The sequence below is a fragment of the Marmota marmota genome, unplaced genomic scaffold, assembly GCF_001458135.2.
Source record: "Marmota marmota marmota unplaced genomic scaffold, marMar, whole genome shotgun sequence".
In the NCBI taxonomy this organism is placed as follows: Eukaryota; Metazoa; Chordata; class Mammalia; order Rodentia; family Sciuridae; genus Marmota; species Marmota marmota.
The window spans coordinates 43,108,050-43,127,681 of NW_026000174.1; the positions used below are offsets into that span (position 1 = coordinate 43,108,050).

At 40.7% G+C, this 19,632-nt stretch overlaps 1 protein-coding gene across 4 annotated transcripts in view; it reads right to left on the minus strand.

Annotated features, from left to right (window-relative positions):
• The window catches only part of LOC107135730, a 174,544-nt gene that overhangs the window by 136,677 nt on the left and 18,235 nt on the right, over nucleotides 1-19,632 (minus strand). The window contains exon 2 of one of the 4 annotated variants that reach the window (XM_015477738.2): nucleotides 11,226-11,244. The exons of 2 other annotated variants lie outside the window; for them this stretch is intronic. The gene's annotated coding sequence lies outside the window, so the exon portion shown is untranslated. Of the gene's footprint in view, nucleotides 1-11,113; nucleotides 11,245-19,632 lie in introns of those variants that run through there. One more of the 4 variants, XM_048788551.1, reaches the window with a different exon arrangement.

Consider the following 19,632-nt stretch of genomic DNA (forward strand, 5'->3'; position numbering starts at 1 on the left):
GATTGTTTTCAAAATCAGTTTTATATTTCCTGGGTGGTTCTTGTACAAAAAAAATCCACATTGATGGGCAGACCAGTTTCCTAAAACTACTATTCTTTCTTTTTGTTGTTGTTTTGTTGTTGTTGTTATTTTGTTGATGTTGCTGCTGCTGCTGCTATTGAATCCATTCTCAATGTTTCTTTGGTCTTGGAAAACTGACCATACAGTTATGTATCCTCTCTGGAGCAGTAAAAGTACTCATCACTCCTCAGGACAGAAGGGGAGATAGCCCAGAGATGAGTGAAGCAAGCCTAAGAGCAAAGTGAATTTCAAGGACCAAGACTCAAGACTTTGAGGCCAACCTAGTTTCAACCAGAGAAGCTCTGCGTTAGTCTGTCGTGCAGATTGTGTTTACATCATATTTTTCCTTCAGCTACATTTTAAGCAAATAGAATTTTGTGGGCTACCCTGAAAATCTAATTATTATTTGCAACATAAATCCTATCAAAAAACACAAATCTTAATTCAAGATGACAAAAATACATCTCCCTCCCCTCCAGGAATTCCCAGTAGTTGAACAGCAAGGTGGGATTTGTTATGACCTACCTGAATACCTTCTACTCCATCCCCATGACAAACACAGCTCCTAGCTTGGAATAAAGAAATCTCTTCCTGAAGCCACAAAGGGATCCCTAGTTCTGCTTTCTCTGAAACACCCCAGCAGCATCACAGTGGCTGGAGATCAGTCAGTGGAAAGAGACCACAAAGGCACCCAGGAAGCACTGACTTTCTAAGGCTTAGGAAATTCATCCCACCAGAGCCCTGGCTATGCCAGCAAGTGCCCAAATAAATATTCTACATGTGAAGAGCAGCTATTATTAGAGTCTGTTACATGCTTTGAATTGCTTTGAGAAGTTAGCTACAGATCATCATAGATAAGCCTGGAGAGCATTAATAATAATAACAAACGGGGAGACAGCTAGCCTGGTTACCTCCAGCCTTTGCTGATTAACACAGAGGAAAGGGATCCCCACATGTTGACCTTGTTCTCAGTCTCATGACTACAAAATCCCAATCAGATATGATCAGAAACCACCACTGCATGAATTAAGGTCTTGAAAGAAACATAGATCCGTTTAGTAAAAATAATTTTTAAGAATAAAATTAATTTGAAGTAGTGCTAACAAATGACTTGAATCAATGAAAAAAAAATAAATTCATAATAGTTGTGTCTTACCCAAATCCATCCTAAGCACAAATAACCTGTATTACATGACCTGTGTTTAGAAGGAATAAGTTCATTTGACTCGATTTTCTAAATCAGCTGTCTCAACAGTCTAATTTTGAAGAATGCCCTATAACTTTCTAACTTGGGGTTACAAGACTAAAAAGAACCTCCATTGCAGAAGACTGAATTGTGCTTACAAAATTGTGCTTATGGATATAGGGAAATAAGACTCATTTATATTATCTTCATAAGTTCAGGAACAAAGTTTGGGATCAAAGAGATTTGGGGAGCCCTGCTTACAATAAGGAACAATGCCTTAAAACTTCCAGTTAATTAAAGGCTGGCCTCGTGATTGCATTTGTAACACTAAAAGCTTTTAATCATTCATTTATTCAACAAATAATTATGACAACCAAGTGCCAGGCACTGTTTCTGGCTTCATTTCTAATCACCCCACCTCCCAAAATCCTCCCTCCAAATAAACTGGGTTCTTGACAGCACCCAGAACAGGCAACGCTCTTTTTTAGCCTCCAGGTCTCTGCACATGCTGTTCCATCTGCCTGGAACATCCTTTCCCGCCTTCTACAGAGAGAAGACCTGTCTCGTGTGCACACATCCACACACCATTCCATTTGCTTGCCCAGGTTTTAGCGTAAACATCTTATTCTCATTTCTTTGGCTCCAAAGCCTTTTTTTTCCATGAAACCCTTCCCAGCCTCCATGGTAATATGTGTTTCCCTAGCCCATATCACTGCCTGATGGGATCTGTATACACAGGCCAAAGGGAATAAATCTCAAAAATTATAGTGTTGAAAGATAAGAGCAAGTTTAAAAAGCATATTGATGTAAATACAAACTACAGGGGCTGGAGTTCTGGCTCAGAGGTAGAGTGCTCACCTAGCACGTGCAAGATGCTGGGTTCGATCCTCAGCACCACATAAAAATAAATAAAATAAAGGTATTGTGTCCAACTACAACTAAAAAAAAATTTTAAGAAAATGCAAACTCAAAATAATATTATCATAATATTCAATATTACTCATGGATACCTACAGATCCAGTAAAAGTATAAGATCACACATGTGAATATGACACAGATGTGACACACCATGGGGAAAGAAGTGAGAGGGAGAAGCAGGGCTTCAGCTCTTTTCTATCTTCTTTCTTTAAAAATGAAATTGGAAGCAAATCGGGTACAATGTGAAATCTGGATTATGGGCACATGGTTTTCCAGAAATTTGTTTTCTTTTCTAAATGTTTGAAATAGTCTACAATTAGATTTCATATTTCAAATGAATTTTTAAAAAGCAGTAGAAAATTAATGTTTCTAGGTATATTTTAAGAAACTGAATATTCAGACCTTTTATAGAAAATTTAATGGTTCCTCTAAATTGAATATGTAGGCAAGCGGGTGGATAGAGGGGTAAAGAGAAGGAAGGAAGGATGTTTGAGTGGATAGGTGGATGGACAGATGGACAGATAAATAGGCGATTGGATAGATGAACAAATGTATAGAAAAAGAAGAAATAAGGTAGCTTAGAGAAGTAATATAAAATGAAGTGTTCAGGCTTTGCAGTCTAAAATCCCAGTTCCTCCACTTGTTAGGGTGTTACTTTGGGCAGGACTACCATGTAAATTGCACAACAGTAGGGGGCACCATTGAGACAGACAACAGTAAGAATAGCATCCTCTGGAGTTGTGCAATGCCACAGCGCTGATGTCTTAATTTCTTTGAGTTCCCATTTTACCTGTAAAATGAAAACAATCCTACCAGCCTTGCCAAGTCTTCCAGAAGACTTAATAGGACATTGTATGTGAAGTTCTCAGCACAGAACCCAACACGTGGTAAGGAGTGAGAATGTGGTAATAGAAAACGGGCACTAAGTCTAACACTAATGTGTCATAGTAAGTAGCACTAGGTCTTGTCTCCTTTCTGTGGTTGTTTTTTTTTTTTAAGTTATTGATGGACCTTTATTTTATCCATTTATTCATATAAGGTGCTGAGAATCAAACCCAGTGCTTCACACACGTGAGGAAAGTGCTCTACCACTGAGCCCCAGCCCCAGCCCTCCTTCCTGTTGTTTAACTAGGACTTTTAAAAAACCACCCACTTGCAGGAGGAAAGTGGCATCATACACCGCATCAGTTTGACTGATACTGATGACTGAAAGCATCCAGAGTCACTCAAGTGTGTTAAAGCACTGGTCCTCTGATCCACAGGCTTGGGGTTCACTATGGTACCCTGGGGGATCTTCTGCTGCCACCACAGCAGATCAGTCTTTCTGTGCCCTTAAATGCAAGTCTCCTGCCATCCCTGCTGAGCTAGAGCAACTTCTTCACCTGGTGGTCTTAGGGCAAGAACCCAAAAGGACTGAAATGGAAACTGCAGCATCCCTTGAGGCCCAGGCTGGGGCTTGTTCAGCATCACTTCCTGCACATTCTGTTCGTCAAGGCAAGACACAAGGCCACCAGATTTTGGGGAGGGAAGCAGACTCCATCTCTTGATGGAAGAACAGCAAAGGCCCATTGCACAGGGTCTGGAAACTGTCTTAGAAAATGATCTGCGCAGGGCTCCTTGAAGCCAGGTGCACACGGGGTGGGGCTTCTGTGTAAATTTAGTTCTAAAAAAAAGAGTCTCATAGTTTAAAAGAAAAAGGTTGGAAACTATTACATTAAAATTAAAAGGCCAGAAAATACTGTAAAAATAGGAGTGGGAAGCTTCCCCCACATCCCAGAGAAAAGTCATCCTGGTGGGAACAACAGGGTTCCAAGGAAGCAAAGTGACATTTTTCCCTCCACTGAGCAGACAAGGAAAAGCCTATGGATGTGACCAATGACAATGGAGAAGAGGGAATGGGGCAGGGGCTGCTGGTCTTCACAGGAGCAGGTTCCTGAGATTTATCCCCATCAGGCAGAGTATGACACTTGTGTCCAGACAGGTCGGTCTGTCCAATGAGAGAGTCAGAGACAGAAACAGAGATGCTGAGCCCACTGGGGTGGCTGAGCATGACCCATAAGGAGAGAAACCGTGCCACTGTGCAGACGTAGGGAAACCCTTCACCAATGGACAAGAGACTGAAAAGTGACCCCCCTCCGGATGCTTCCTTCCCTCCTCTGGAAAGACAGAAGGAAAAATAAGAAAGGCTTTACCAAGATAGCAAAGCCATATTTAATAGAAGAACTGGGCACTAACTAAAGGAGAGAATCTATCATCCCAAATCAAAGGAAGAGGACAAAGGAGAAAAGGGGAAAGAATTAGGCTGGGATTTAGACAATAAGAGGCCATCTTTCTTTGAGAAACACTTTCCAGCTCCCTCTGTGCAGGCAGGTGGACACGTATAGGCACACTTGTTTATGGGGGTTCATAATTGGTTTCGTTTTATTCCATAGTAAAATGGGTTAATAATGCATCCATATTGTGACAACACTCTCTAGCAAATGTCCTAATTAGGAACCCTAACTAGCTTTCTATGATTTCAAAACCGTCCAAATCTGGGTAGACCCCAAAGACCATCTGGAACCTGGACTTATGCCCGGGCAGCAATGGATTGTCCTTCATTAGACCTCTCTGTGCCCCACCTATGTGAGACAGAGGAAGGCTGATAGAGAGTTCCATGCTAGATATCCAGGAAAACATCATTCTCTGTTCAGACATTTGGTTTCATGATTTTATCTTCCTTACAATTGACCATATTCTTAAAAGTTCAAAGATTTTTTTTTTTTCTGGTGGTTTGATTATTTGAAATCAACTGGGACATGCAGTTATTTAAATATGCATTGATGTCTGCATACATATGCAGAACACTCATGCAAGAAAGAGCAGAAAGTACTGCTATTCTTTATTTTATCTTTAAACTATTTTAGTTTGAAGGGGAAGAAGCTTTTAAAAATCAAGAATAACTTCCAAATCCAGAGGGAGGAATTGCCAATAAAGTAAAACCACTCACACTGATTTATCATTGTATTTCTGCAACCATTGCTTGCTTCAGTAGCTTGTCACTGCAGTGGGGAGGGGAGTCATCTGGATCTCATGTGGCACATTAAAAAAAAAAAAAAAAGAAGAAGAAAGAAAAGAAAGAAACCTGACGTGGATCTTAAAATTCAATCATAAAGCTCCCCCAAGTGGATATGATTTAAACTACATCAAGAATCCAGCCACCATCTCTCTGTGATCAAATGTGAAGCCTCAAATGTGCTTTTTAAATTTTTTTTTATTTGTTTTAATTAGTTATATATGACAGTATATATGCACTTATGCACTTTGACATATCATACATAGATGGGATATAATTTCTCATTTTTCTGGGTGTACATTTGCAGAATCATATTGGTCATGTAGTCGCATATATACATACAGTAATAATGTCTGTTTCATTCTATTATCTTTTCAAATATGCTTTTGAGGGGTACCAGTGACCTTGCTTATTCATCATTCTGTGTATAATTTAATAAGATCAACATCTTGGGAAAAGAATTCTATAAATGTTAAAATGGAATCTGCAAAAACACTCTCCTGACTTCCTGGGAACTTAACTGGGCCTAGAAGCTGCCTGTGGCTATGCTAGATCTTACATGGACTAAAAGGATCCTAGGACACAGTGATTCGCAGCTGCTACGGGCAGGGGAGGGAATCCCCCTGTGGCCCCTCTGGAAAAGCTCCCTGGTCCATTTAATTGTGTTCCTTATTCCACTATCTGGGCTGATTATACTGAATTACTTGGCACCCCTGTTAAGCCTGTCACTTAAATTCTAGAACAAATTAAGTTTGTTGAAGGCTTTGCTCTTTCTCTCTATTAAAATATTCATATCTACTCTAACAACCTGATAAAAACTGGCTAAAAGCCTTGCTGGTATCCCCAACAGGGAGTGCCATTTTTAATGAACCCACAAGCATCATAAATAAAAAATAGCTGGTCTTAATAAAGAATTGATAGAGCAGCTCTGGCCCCAGAGAGGCGTCAATGGGGAAGGTACACACAGTCTGGGGAGACCCCTTTCAGCAAAGGAGTCTCTCAGAGCCTGAAGGCCCCCAACCAACCAACCAACTCCAAACAAGGCAGAATCTATGAAGTTCCAGAAGAGTTTCCATAAAGCAGTTGAACCCAGTGGGTCTCCACTGGAGTAGATGGTAAAGGTAGCAAGGAGGGCCGTCCAGGGTGTATGGGGGGGGGGGGACAGAAGGCACTGGTGTAGGTGGGGTAAGAGCAGCAGTTAACTCTTCCAGAGCACTTACCAGGTACCAGGCATTATCCTCCAACAACCCTATCTCCTGGGTAGCATTATCCCCCTTTCATAACTTAAGGCAAAAAGAGTCTATGAGCAGCCAGAGGTCACAAGCCAGTAGAAGAGTCTGAATCCCACCCCAGGTCTGACCCTAAACCTGAATTCTAAGTTTTTCTGAAGTTTTTATAAAAGCTGTAGAAATACTGCTTAAAAATCTTCACTCTTTATTATTACTGCTGTTATTATTGGTAAAAGGTAGGGTATAAAGTCAGCTGTGGGGGGCTCCAGCAGACACCATTCTCCACACTGGACCCTCTTTCTAAGGCTCCAGTTTATTTATTACCGGCTGTAATCATGACCTCCTTCCTACCAGGTCAGCAGAGACTCCACCCCTTGGCCCCACCAGGGAGCTCTGGACCTAGAACCCTAAACTCCAGAACATGAATTAAATATATACTCCACAAAGCCTTTGGATTCAAGGCAGAACTGCAGTTTGATCCTGCTGCTGGGGTGCTGTGTGCTATCAGACAATGTATCTTACCTCTCTGAGCCTATGAACTCATTCATTAAATAGGGATGACAGTCTCATTCCAAAAAGAAGTTAAGACAGCTAATAATGCCCATTTCACTGAGTGGCATTCAGAACAGAATAAATTGTATTAGCTACTTGTGACAACAGCACTCAATATGAGAGAATCTCCATAAGAGAGCCAGTACACTGTGGCTCACTATGGGCTGACTGACAGTCAGCACGTCTCCCTCCAGAGTCCGGAGCCACTCACAGATCCTTCTTCACCTCCCCAGTCTTCCCACTTCCTTTTCCACAGTGCCCCTGTGGAACAGGGCTGCCAGTCGGAATCCCACTGTTACTAGGAGAGCTTCTACTCTAAGAGGCAAATCACTGGCTTATGCCATGGACTTCAGAGACCGTCTGCGTTATTATGAAAATGAGTTGCCATTCAGCCCTAAGACACTGTCCATTCTCCTAAGCACTGACATGCTTTCTCTCTCCCCAGAGCTTTTGTGACCTTGGACTTGAGGTAGGAGTGGAAGGGAGGAGGGGCAATGAGATTGAGAAAAGAGAATGGATACATCTTAGCTTCCCTCTCACTTTCCAAGCATATTCACAGGGAAATGCTTAATTAACCAAAAGGCCATTTTTGGCTAATTTAAAAAAAAAAGGAGAAAAAATAGCCCCCTCTGCAGGGAAGGCCTACTTAAACCTCTTTCCCAAGTGGTAGGGCAGAAGGACAGAAGAGGGCCAGTGTGTGACATCTAACAGTGAGCAGAAGAGTTCAAACTGTTACATGTCCCCAAATACAAGCAGTCCCCATAAGCAAATATTTGTCTTTATAATTGCATCGGTTTCCCCATTTGTTGAATTACCAGTTTTTAAAAAGTACTATTTTCTAGAATGCTAGTAGGAAAGACTCTACGGCCAGATTGGTGCATCCAAAGCACAGACCGGTTGTTAACTTCCCTATGATTCAATCTGTAAAGCAGGCACAAAGATAAATCGTACCTTGAAAGATAGCTGTGAGGATTAAATGAAATAATCTATGTAAAAGGACCAGCATATAATAAGTGTTCTATAATATTTTGTTTTAATTATTGGAGAAAAAAATAGCCCTGCAGAACAGGGCTACCAGTTCAGAATCCCACTGTTATAAGGAGACCATCTACTCTAAGAGACAAATCAGTGACTTATGCCACGAACTTAAGAGATGATCCACATTATTATGAAAATGAGTTGCCATTCAACCTTTAAGCCACTAGATGTTAGGAAAAGATTGCTTTTTAAAAATAAATGCAAAAATGTTGGGTCAACTATTAAAGATGGTGTTGCAACACGCATTATCCTTTTCTTCATCCATAAGTCTAAGGTGGCCAATGTTTTCAAATAAAAATAAAAATGCTCCTCACAGCACCATGTCAAAAGTTTCTTAGATTCAGGATGTGAGGGAACCAGGCTACCCCAAGGACTTCCCTAAGGACACTCTCCATGTTTAAGTAGCATCAAGGATCTTCATTCAGTGACATAGCTAAAAGAACTACATAGCTAAAAGTTAGAAGTTTTCATTGGACTGCTGCGGTCAGAAAGATGAGCATTTCTTTCGTCCACCACCCAGGTCAGAATTTTAGCAAGGATGATCAAGAGGTTCATCCCTGGTCTTATCTCAGATGGAAAGAAGGGAGTAACTTCTTCATAATTCCATAATTGGTTCCACCACTGGGTTTAAAAAAATTCTCCATTAAGAAGTGAGTTTCTATGGAAAGGATACTAAAAAGAGATACTCCACAGAGTAACACTGATTTTCCCTGGGTAGAGATAGTACAGATGATTTGGAGTGTCTAAATTTTTGCTTATCTGCATTTTCTAGTCTTTCTACAATTAAAAATTAAGATTTTGCCTTCATTTTGAAAAGATATTCCCTGGGGATTAAATAAATTAAATTATATATTGTGGAATAACAAATTTTTAAATGGCAGAAAGCATTCCATAAGAATGAAATGAGATGCCATACCATTCCATACCCAATAGTGTGGGAATAATTTTTTTTAAAAAAAAAGAAGTAATTAACAAGTGTTCACAACAACATGGGAAAAATAGCGCCCTCTGATACTATTGGTGGGAATTTAAAATGGTGCAGCCATTTTGGAAAACTGTCTAGGAGTTTTTCAAAGGGTAAGACAAAATATTACCATATGGTTGACCACAATTCCACTCCTAGGTGTGTACCAAGAAAACATTAAAACATAGCTACACAAAAATCCATACATAACTGTTCACGGCAGCATTACTCAGAATAGTCAAAAAATGGAAACAACCCAAATGCCCATTAGCAGATAAATAAAATGTGGGCTATCCATACAGTGGAATAATATTTGACCTTAAAAAGGAGTGAAGCACTCCAGTCAAAATGGCCGCTATTATGAAGACAAACAACAATAAGTGTTGGAGAGGATGTGGGGAAAAGGTACACTCATACATTTCTGGTGGGACTGCAAATTGGCACAGCCAATATGGAAATCAGTATGGAGATTCCTTAGAAATCTGGGAATGGAACCACGATTTGACCCAGCTATCCCTCTCCTCAGACTATACCGAAAGGACTTAAAAACAGCATACTACAGGGACACAGCCACATTAATGTTTATAGCAGCACAATTCACAATAGCTAAACTGTGGAGCCAACCTAGATGCTCATCATTAAAAGAGAATAAAATCATGGCATTTGCAGGTAAATGGATGGCATTGGAGAAGATAATGTTAAGTGAAGTTAGCCAATCCCAAAAAAACAAATAATGAATGTTTTCTCGGATATAAGGAGACTGACTCATAGTGGGATAGGGAGCGGAAGCATGGGAGGATTAGATGAATTCTAGATAGAGCAGAGGGGGTGGGAGGGAAAAGGAGGGGGCAGGGAATTAGTAAGAGTGGTGGAATGTGATGGACATCATTATCCAAAGTACATGTATAAAGACTCGAATTGGGTGTCAACATACTTGATATATAAACAGAGATATGAAAAATTGTGGTATATTGTAATAAGAATTGTAATACAGGGGCTGGGGTTGTGGCTCAGTGGTGGAGTGCTTGCCCAGCATGCACAAGGCGCTGGGTTCGATCCTCAGCACCACATAAATGTAAAATAAAGATATTGTGTACACCTAAAACTTAAAAATAAATATTAAAAAAAAGAATTGGTAATGCATTAAAAAAAACAAAGTACATATATAAAGGCATGAATTGGCATGAACATACTCTATATACAAAGATATGAAAAATTGTGCTCTATATGTGTAATAAGAATTGTAATGCATTCCACTGTCATGTATTTAAAAAAATAAAATCATAAAACTACAAAAAAGATGAATATAATCTTCCATAAAAAACAGTTAATTTTTAGAAAAGTTATAAAAAAGGGGGAAAAAAGAAAAAGGGAGTGAAGCATAGAAAGGTGCTACAACATGGTGGAACCTTGGCGACATTATGCTGAGTGACAAAAGCAGTCCAAATGATGACATGTTATATAATTGTTATATAATTCCAATTACAGGAAATGCCTAGAAGAGGCAAATTTATAATGATAGAAAGAAGATCCGTGGTTGCCTAGTGCTAGGAGAATGAGGAGATGGAGCAAATGTTAGCTAAAGAGTATAAGATTTCTTTGGGAGTCATGAAATATGCACATATTTGTGGATCTACTAAAAACCATTGACTGTTGCTGGGCACAGTGGTGCATGCCTATAATCCAAGCGGCTCAAGAGGCTGAGGCAGGAGGATCTCAAGTTCAAAGCCAGCCTCAGCAACAGAGAAGCGCTAAGCAATTCAGTGAGACCCTGTTTCTAAATAAAATAAAAATAGGGCTGGGGATGTGGCTCAGTGGTTGAGTGCCCCTGAGTTCAATCTTTGGTATCCATGCCCCCCCACACACACCAAAAAAACAATGATTGTGCACTTTAAGAGGGTGAATTACATGGTTTGTGAGTCATATCTCAAATATAGCTAAAATGAAAGAAAGAAAGCACTCTGACTAAATAGGGAGTTCTTACTTGTAGGAGGAAGATGTGGCTTTGTCAGGGAGCACATGCAAGAGGGCAGAATCCCTAGAGGTACAGGATGACAAAGTCAGACCGGAGGCCACCAGAGGTAGGGTTGACATACAGCCAAACACTCACCCTTCACAAACTGGAAATGCCAGGCCTTACAAGAGCCCTGGGCTGCAGGTCATGCACACCCGACAGTTAACAGTCAATGAACTGATAATGCAGATTATCCCCCATGGCTCACCTCAGGCACTAGGAAAATTCTGGAATGAGAAAGACACAGCCAGCCATCAGAAACTGAATCCATCAAAATCACACAACTCAGGCTGACTAAGCAGGGATTTTCCAGCCTGGGACTCGCCCAGAGAATCTGACTATCTTCTTGGTCTTTAATGGAGACTGCTGAGCCTACAACTCTGATATTCTGATCCCAAAGGTCTGGGAGGTGCCCAGAAATCCTGTACTTTTCAAATGTCTCCCTCAGATTTTGACCACAAACCAAGAGTAGGAACTTCTGGCCTGGATGACTACCCACCTTAAAATAATTTTTGAAGAAAATAAGAATAAAACACAATTTCCAATTATAAAAAACCTTATTGCTTTCATGCACAGAGAATACATAGCAACTGCTTTAAATTGTGTTTTTATGAATCTCACTATTGCCATGAAACTAATTTTTAAAAGGATAAATACATTCATGTCTCCATGTCTCCGTTTTAGTCTGGTGTTCCTCTTGAGTCTTCTAATTTATTCCTAAATTACTGCTTATGTAGCGTAGAATTTAAATGCTTAAGAACCCTTAAAATATTACTGGCTTCAACTCCCTCATCACAGATAAGAGGAAATGTCACCACAGAGATGAAGTCACTTGCTCAGGATTAGAACCCAAGAAAGTCCCCTTACCACTACATCACATGACATTGTGCAAGAACAGCTTCCACCTGAGATCTTCGGTTGCAGTAAAATCAATCTCTGCAGGTAATAAGGAGTGGCATTTAAGCCATGACTCAATGGAATTTTAGGCCCATTCTCACAAGAAGGAAACTGCAGGCCATAAGACTAGAATTTTCGATGTATAGGTAACCATATCCCATAGGTGACCTAACAAATGACTATGCTAAAGGATATGGACTTGAATAGAAGCCCTCTGAGAGAGATGATTATTTATTTATTTATTTATTTATTTTGGTAGGGGAGAGAGATGAGGGCTTAAACTCAGGGATGCTTAACCACTGAGCCATATCACCAGCCCCTTTTTACTTTTTATTTTGAGACAGGGTCTTGCTTAGGGCCTCGCTAAATTGCTGAGGCTGGCTTTGTGTTTGTGATCTTTCTGCCTCAGCCTCCGGAGCTTCTGGGATTACAGGCGGGCACCACATGCCTGGCGAGAGGTGACGGTTAACAGTCACAAGCCTCTACACCTACTGTTAATTATGCAGAAGGTGGGTAGGAGACACTGTATAGCTTTTGCTGCTCCAGCAAAGATTTACTCACACTCATTTTCCAGGATAATATTAACCACCTTTGCAACACAGCAAGGAGCTGTTCTCTGAGCTCAACTGAAATGATACATTAAATTTTACATTTTCCGGACTGTCCCAGATATTGTCAGTAATAAACCCTACTAAAGTGCCTACCAACAATTCCCCAGCCTGTCTAAACCTCAGATCTAGGAAGTCAGATGTGTCCCAGCAGGCTCATGTTAGGACACAGGTGGATGGTAACTTCTGGATTCATAGAAATAAGAATGGTTCACTTGGAGAAAAAAGAGTAGAGTTTATATGAAAATGTCTCTCAAAGACATCCTTGGTGTAAGACTCCATGATGCAGTAGAAAGAACCAGGTTTCAATCAAAAGATTGGCACCTGTGTGCCAGTTCTAGCCCTTATTCACTCCAAGAATTTGGCCAAATCAGCTAAGGGCTCTAATTCTCCTAGCCGAGAACACACTTGTATAAAATGTAAACTCTGCTGAATTCTATGCATGTAAATTGTTATCCTTACTACAGTGTTTAGGGCTGTCTGGATGGAAATGCCCCCAAACATGTCCTTTGGATAATATCAACTACTAGTGCTCATTGCACACTTACTAAGTGCTTTGCCAAGTTCATCAAATTTGCTCTTCCCTGAAACCCTTTCAAGAAGGTATATTATTACTCCATTTACATAGGAGGAAAGGCAGGGACAAACATTCAGCCACTTGCAAGGGGCAACAGCTAGTCAGCAACAGGGCTAGAGTTTGAACTTGGCAATCAACAGAAAGTCTTCCTTTATTTTTAACTCTTCAAATGCAAAGACTTAAAGTTGCTGACAGACCCTTCATGTTTCAGAGTATTCAGTAGATAGTGGCAGGAGCTCTTTTATTTTAACTGCAGTTTTAAATAGCTGCATGAACCATTGCAAGATATTATGTTCTCAGATTCTCCTTATCTTTTCTCCATAATGTTATCTAACTCTTTTGAGGAAGCCTGTGCCCACCTCTGGCTTCCTGGCTCATCACTGTATCACTCGCTCCAATGTTGCACTTTCATGGAGTTGGCAATGGCTTATCCAGATCTGCTTGATGGAAAGGAACGGGCTGCTTGTGTCTGAAATAATCAGAAAGAACAAGCAGCTTGTCTCTAGAATGATACCTTACACGGTCTGTGGGGAAAAAAATTGCAAGAGGAAACATGCCTATGTTTTCCAGTCTATGGAAATATCTTCTGAGATAGCTGCTTCCTCCTCCAAGGAGAAAAGCTCAAAGGGAGGAGTCGGCTTTCACCCAGTCCAACTGCAAATCAGCATGAGAGGTCGCAACAGAAATAGGTACAGTCAGACACCCACCATTCCCCATTCCCAGAGCCCAGAGGACAAGAGTGTTTATAATTACAGACCTTAGATGCCCTTCCAGTCACCAGATTCAGAAAGACACTCTCAAGGGAAAAACCCCTGAAGTCTGCTGAGCTAATAAGAGATCAAGAAGCTGATGCCTTTGAACAAGCGCAAGCACACCCCAAAGCCTCTGTTTTTCCCACAATTCTCCTGACCTCAAAGCTTTCTTGCCTCTTTACAGTTGACAGTAGCTTGTTGGAAGTCCAAACTTCAGCAGGAAGCCCTTCAGGAGCCAGTGCTACTCACCCGGCCCCCTCCTCTTACCCCCACCTTGCACTGCAGCCTGATGGTCACAGTGTCTGGGACAGGTAGGCAAGACAATGACTATTTGCTGAGTCAGCAAGTGCTTGAATTGCCCTAAATGAACCATGTTCTTTTGTGTATCCAGGTCTTGCTTCAAACTACTCTTGCTGATTGAATCACCCTTCCCATTTCTCTGGCTAACTGCCTCCCTTTTTCTAAGAATCAGCTTTGGTGTTCTCCTTCCTTGTGAAATCATCTTTGACCCTCTTCCTGAGCTGGATTAGGGACAGTACTTTTCAAAAAAGATCCTGATATGAAAGAAAAGAAGCAGCACTTGGTTTTGCTTTAATAAACACATCCAAATTTATATCCTAAATAAGTTTTGTCTCCTTTAAAGAAGCCACTTAGCCCATTATAAGAGATCAGCTCAGTTTATGGTGTTAGTAACCTTCTTAGGAGACTCAGAAATGTGTACAATTTCCCAGAAATGGGTACAATTCTTCCAGAATTCCGACTGAGTCCAAAATTCAGGGCTGCAGGACAATGTGGGGATCATCTTAACCTAACTTTACATATGTGGAAACTGAGGTCCAGGGGAAAATGAGTTTATACCAGAGACCAGATGAAGCTGAGACAGAGTTCAGCCGAGACCTTGGCTCATCTGCAAACTCACTCAAGACTGTAATCTTTCATCTCACACCCAGAAAAAAAAAATCCAGTAAATTCCTCCCAATGCCTGCTTTGACTTGCATTCAATGTTTTGTTTTGTTTTGGGGCTTCCCAAACTGAAGAATAATATTGTGCTGAAAGTATAAAGAAAAGGTGGAATGTCCTAAGAGCTCCAGATGGTTTTGTCATAAGATACATTATGTCCAGACATGGGGTCACCCCTAGTTAGCGAGAATAATCTTTCTTCTTTCTTTCTTTCTTTCTTTCTTTCTTTCTTTCTTTCTTTCTTTCTTTCTTTCTTTCTTTCTCTTTCTCTCTCTCTCTCTCTCTCTCTCTCTCTCTCCTCTCTCTCTCTCTCTCCTCTCTCTTTCTTTCTTTCTTTCTTTCTTTNTCTTCTTTCTTCTTCTTCTCTCTCTCTCTCTCTCTCTCTCTCTCTCTCTCTCCCTCCCTCCCTCCCTTCTTTCTTTCTTTCTTTTTCAGTCAGGACTTCACTAAATTGCTGAGACTGGCCTCAGATTTGTAATCCGCCTGCTTTACCCTCCCGAGTTGCTGGGATTACAGGCGTGTATTACCATGCTTGGCTTTTAGCAAGGATAATCTTAAGGTTCCAAGGGAACTAGTTTCTAGTTCAATGTTCTCTAAACATCCTCCATGTGCATAACACTTTGTCCTTTTTGGACATATCTGAATTCTACCCTTACCACTATTTACTTTTTTCTTTAACTCACTTTTCCTGAACTTGCTTTTTTAAAACAAAAGTATCTAGTTTGTCAACCTAATCAAAATAAGTAATAATCCAAGAAATCATGGGCTTGGTATGTTTTTATATTCTTTCCCTAAAATGAATACATACTTTTTTAGAACATGCACTTGACACTTAAAAATCACCGTGTATGCTACTAGTGGGCATACAACATGATAGGAAAGTGGGATTTTATTCCAGAGCATATTTGATTCTCTCTAGAGTGAAACAATTGACTGATATTCTCCCCCTTTTCTATCCAGTACATGCATAATGCACTGATTTTATCTGAAAAGCCCATCAGGCGTAGCACATGCAGATCTCAAACTAAAACTTATCCTTACACTAACAGTCTTTCTTATCAGCTGCTAGATCACTATGCCTTCCACACATTTGATCTGTGACTTTGTTTGAAATAATCCTTTACCCTAATGTTCTTCACTGACTATTAATAAATTACAAGCAAACAGCAAAAATAATTACCCTTTCACCTAGGAAAACACTGGTGACTACATCTTAATGGTCTGCCAGTGACATACAGCTTTACCCAGCATAATGGATGCAAATGTGTAACAGGATACGGGTAAGTTATTTTCACACAAGCTGTCACTTGTCACACAAATTACATGGGCTTCTATTAGCTGCTTAATTCACAGGTTAAGAAAAAAAATCCACTCGTAATAACCGCCTCATTCCTGGATCCCCCAGGAAAGGCAGAACCAACCCATAAAACCACCAAAGAATAAAGGCTTTGGGGATGGCACATTTTCTGTAGGTGTGAAAATTCTTCTGTGAATGGTGAAGTAACGTTGGTCAAAATTGTCCAAGAATTCAAAACGCTTCAGAAAAGGAGAGGGAGACCTGAGATCATGAGAGAAGCCCCAATCTGGATAGTGTGTTGTTGCAGGAACACGGTGAGTTGGTTGAGTGGTTTATGGGTCTGCCAACCCCCGGCAAGGTGAGGCTGGCGGGGTACTGCTGGCGCCACACAAAAGGAGATGCTAAGGTCGGCTGCTTGACATCATCCATCTAGGCTGGACAGAGCGGTGCCTTCCATGCACATTCCTGAGGAGCAGTGACGGGGGACCCAAGGCTGAGCAGCCTATGTTACAGAAGGCCTTAGGGCATGAGACTGCAGCTGTTTGTCACCTAGGATTCTGTTGGTATTTTCGGTATTTTAATAGCCAATATTAATCCAGTATCTGTTATGTACCTGGCCCTGTTCCAAGCAGTTTGTATGTATTAACACATATAAGAAAAAATCAGAGAAGGTTTAACTTGGAAGGAGTGTTATCTACTTGTAGTGGAAAAACCCTGGACCTACAATGAGTACTTTGTCCCCTACGCTGTGAGACCCTGAGTAAGTTCTGACTCTTCTGGGAGTGTTTTCTTATTTGTTAAGGGGGCAAGGCAGATGAGAAAGGATGAATTTGGTTTCTATATGAAAGTCAACTCTGAGCTAGCAAGCTGTCTCAGGCATTGTGTTGAACAGGATTCTGAGCCAGCACTGACTGACAAATGCCACAATGGACTAGCAATGTCTGCCACAATGGGGGTAGGAGCAGAAGCAGACATGTCACCTATTTGCCATCTTCAGACTACAGCATCTCTTAGTCTTCTTCCTGCTCAAATTATTTGAATGAATGGTTCTAACCCACTGTCCCACTAAATGCAATCTCTTTTTAAATTAGAGGGAAAAAATGAGGATGAGCTTTGGAACTTCAGAGACCTTGTTTTTGTCATTGGGTATGTGGCCTTTAACAAGTAATTTAACCTTCTTCAACTTCAGTTCCCTTATCTATAAAATAAGGATGAAAATATTTAACCTGCAGAGCAATCTTGTTTGTGTTTCTGTGTGTGTTGCTAGGGATCAAACCAGGGCCTTGCTTACACTCGGCAAGCACTCTACCACTGAGCTACATCCCAGCCCTTAAGTATTAAATAAGTATGTAAAACATCTAGTATAGGAATTGGCATACTGTTGATATTCAATTAAATAAAAGCCACTATTGTCATTTTTGGCACTGACATTAGTCGATCAATCTCAAACTGCATCAACTACATTTTCTGACTCAAGATTCATATCTTGCATATATGCTTACAACGAAAACTAATTACCACAATTTTTCTTAAGGAATAAACTTGAACTCTTTCTTTCTCAAAGAAATTTCTGTAATCCCAACAGCTTTGAAGGCCAAGTCAGGAGGATAGCAAGTTCAAAGCCAGCCTCAGCAACTTAGCAAGGCACTAAGCAACTCAACAAGACTCCGTCTCTAAATCAAATACAAAATAGGGCTGGGGATGTGGCTCAGTAGTCAAGTGCCCCTGAATTCAATTCCCAGTACCCACACCCCCTAAAAAAGAATTATCTATTCATGGCTAGTCTTATTTCATGATTTTCAACCTTCTCCAAGCCAACCCAGATGCTTTTAAAGGCAGGTCCTAGATGCTATGTCACTTCATCTGTTAATACTTCAGTATCCATCTCTAATTCTTAAATTATTTCATAATTGTTAATATATTTGTTTTTAATCAGATGAAATGGCAACTGCAAAGCAGGATTAGGATATTGTTCCCTCACATCCCTTAATAACATTCCAGAAGAGTCACTAACAAGCATACATATTAAAAAAAAAAATAACAAGGGGCTGGCTCAGACAGACACGTGGGGACTGCGGTATGCATGATTTATTATAGCTACACAAAATGAGTTATTTCATTCTTTCAGATATTTATGACACTGTTAAAACACTGAATACATCAACATCAAAATTAATCATGAATAATATTTAATTAGTGCTTGACAAGGATCAATTTGGCAACTCTTTTTGTTCTTTCTCCTTCCCCCGAATAGAAAAATAGTCATAAACTAAAGTGTTTTATTTTTTCCATCTGCTTCTGGTAAAGCGCATCCCTGAATTGCTAACTTAGTTGAGATCTCCTGAACTTTCATATACCCAGGTAATTAGACTCAGATGCTGTCCGGACTTCGATTATAAATCAAGTCTGTGTATGTAGGCAGAAATCAGACTGCTCACACCAAGAGCCGGTGTCGCTGTTTCTCACGGACCTGCCTGTGGAATAGCCAAGCCCTCGCCTCAGAGCTGAGCAGAGAGCTGCTCTGTGTCATTCCCTTTCCATGAAGCCCCTGCTCTCTCCTCTCCAACCTCCAGAAAACACTATTGACAGTTTAATTCTTTATTAACAAAAGAGAAAAGTCCTCCTGGGCATTCAAGCAAAAATTCTGCCCAGAGGTACACCAGGTGCCGAGCATGATACTAGGACACAGGGATAGTACACAGCAATGACATCTTTCCAACCATCTCACTGACATCCAAAGCACTGGGCGTCCCAAAAGTTCTTCATGGCGCTGGGCATGGCTTCCCTATCAGGGCACTTTGTTCTATAGAGGAAAGATTAGGAGAACTTTCTATTCATTATTTTGTAACAACACATGTATTGATTTAATAAAACAGCAATATTTGTTTCAATTAACTTGATACTTTATATTATGGAGCCAAAGGCTTCTGGGGTTTTGATGTCTGAAAGGAAGGGTTAAATGACTGCTTTTAACTTAAAGGGAGGGTATCCAATTAAGGGGTCTCCTTTTCTTTTCATCTAACTTATATCAAGTAAATCTAGGGCTGAAAGGTCAAGTGCAGCCAAGACCCATCAGTCTGGGGAGCTGGGGAAGGGGCAAGGAGCTAGCTTTTGTTGAGGAGCCCCACGTGTCATGCCAGGAGCAGCCTGTACTTCAGACAAGCCTTGTAGCAGCCCTGAGGTGGAGCTCAGGTGGGTGTGTGAGGTTTCCACAGCCACTGAACTAAGACATAAGGGTCCCAACTCAGACCATTCTGACCCCACAGTCCAAGTTTGTATGACAGAGGTCAATGCTCTACAATGGATCCTCCATCCTCATATTTATAACTAGCATTCACCGAACACAATGTGCTAAGAACCTTCCATGCATCACCTCTATGAATCTTCATTTTACATTACTGCTATTTCCATTTTCAAGTTGAAAAATAAAAACGAGGCTTATAAAGGGTAAGCAACTTGCCTGCAGTCAGGTAAGGAAGCCATCTGACTGCAAGTCAGACTCTCAGTCATTCTGTTCCACAAGT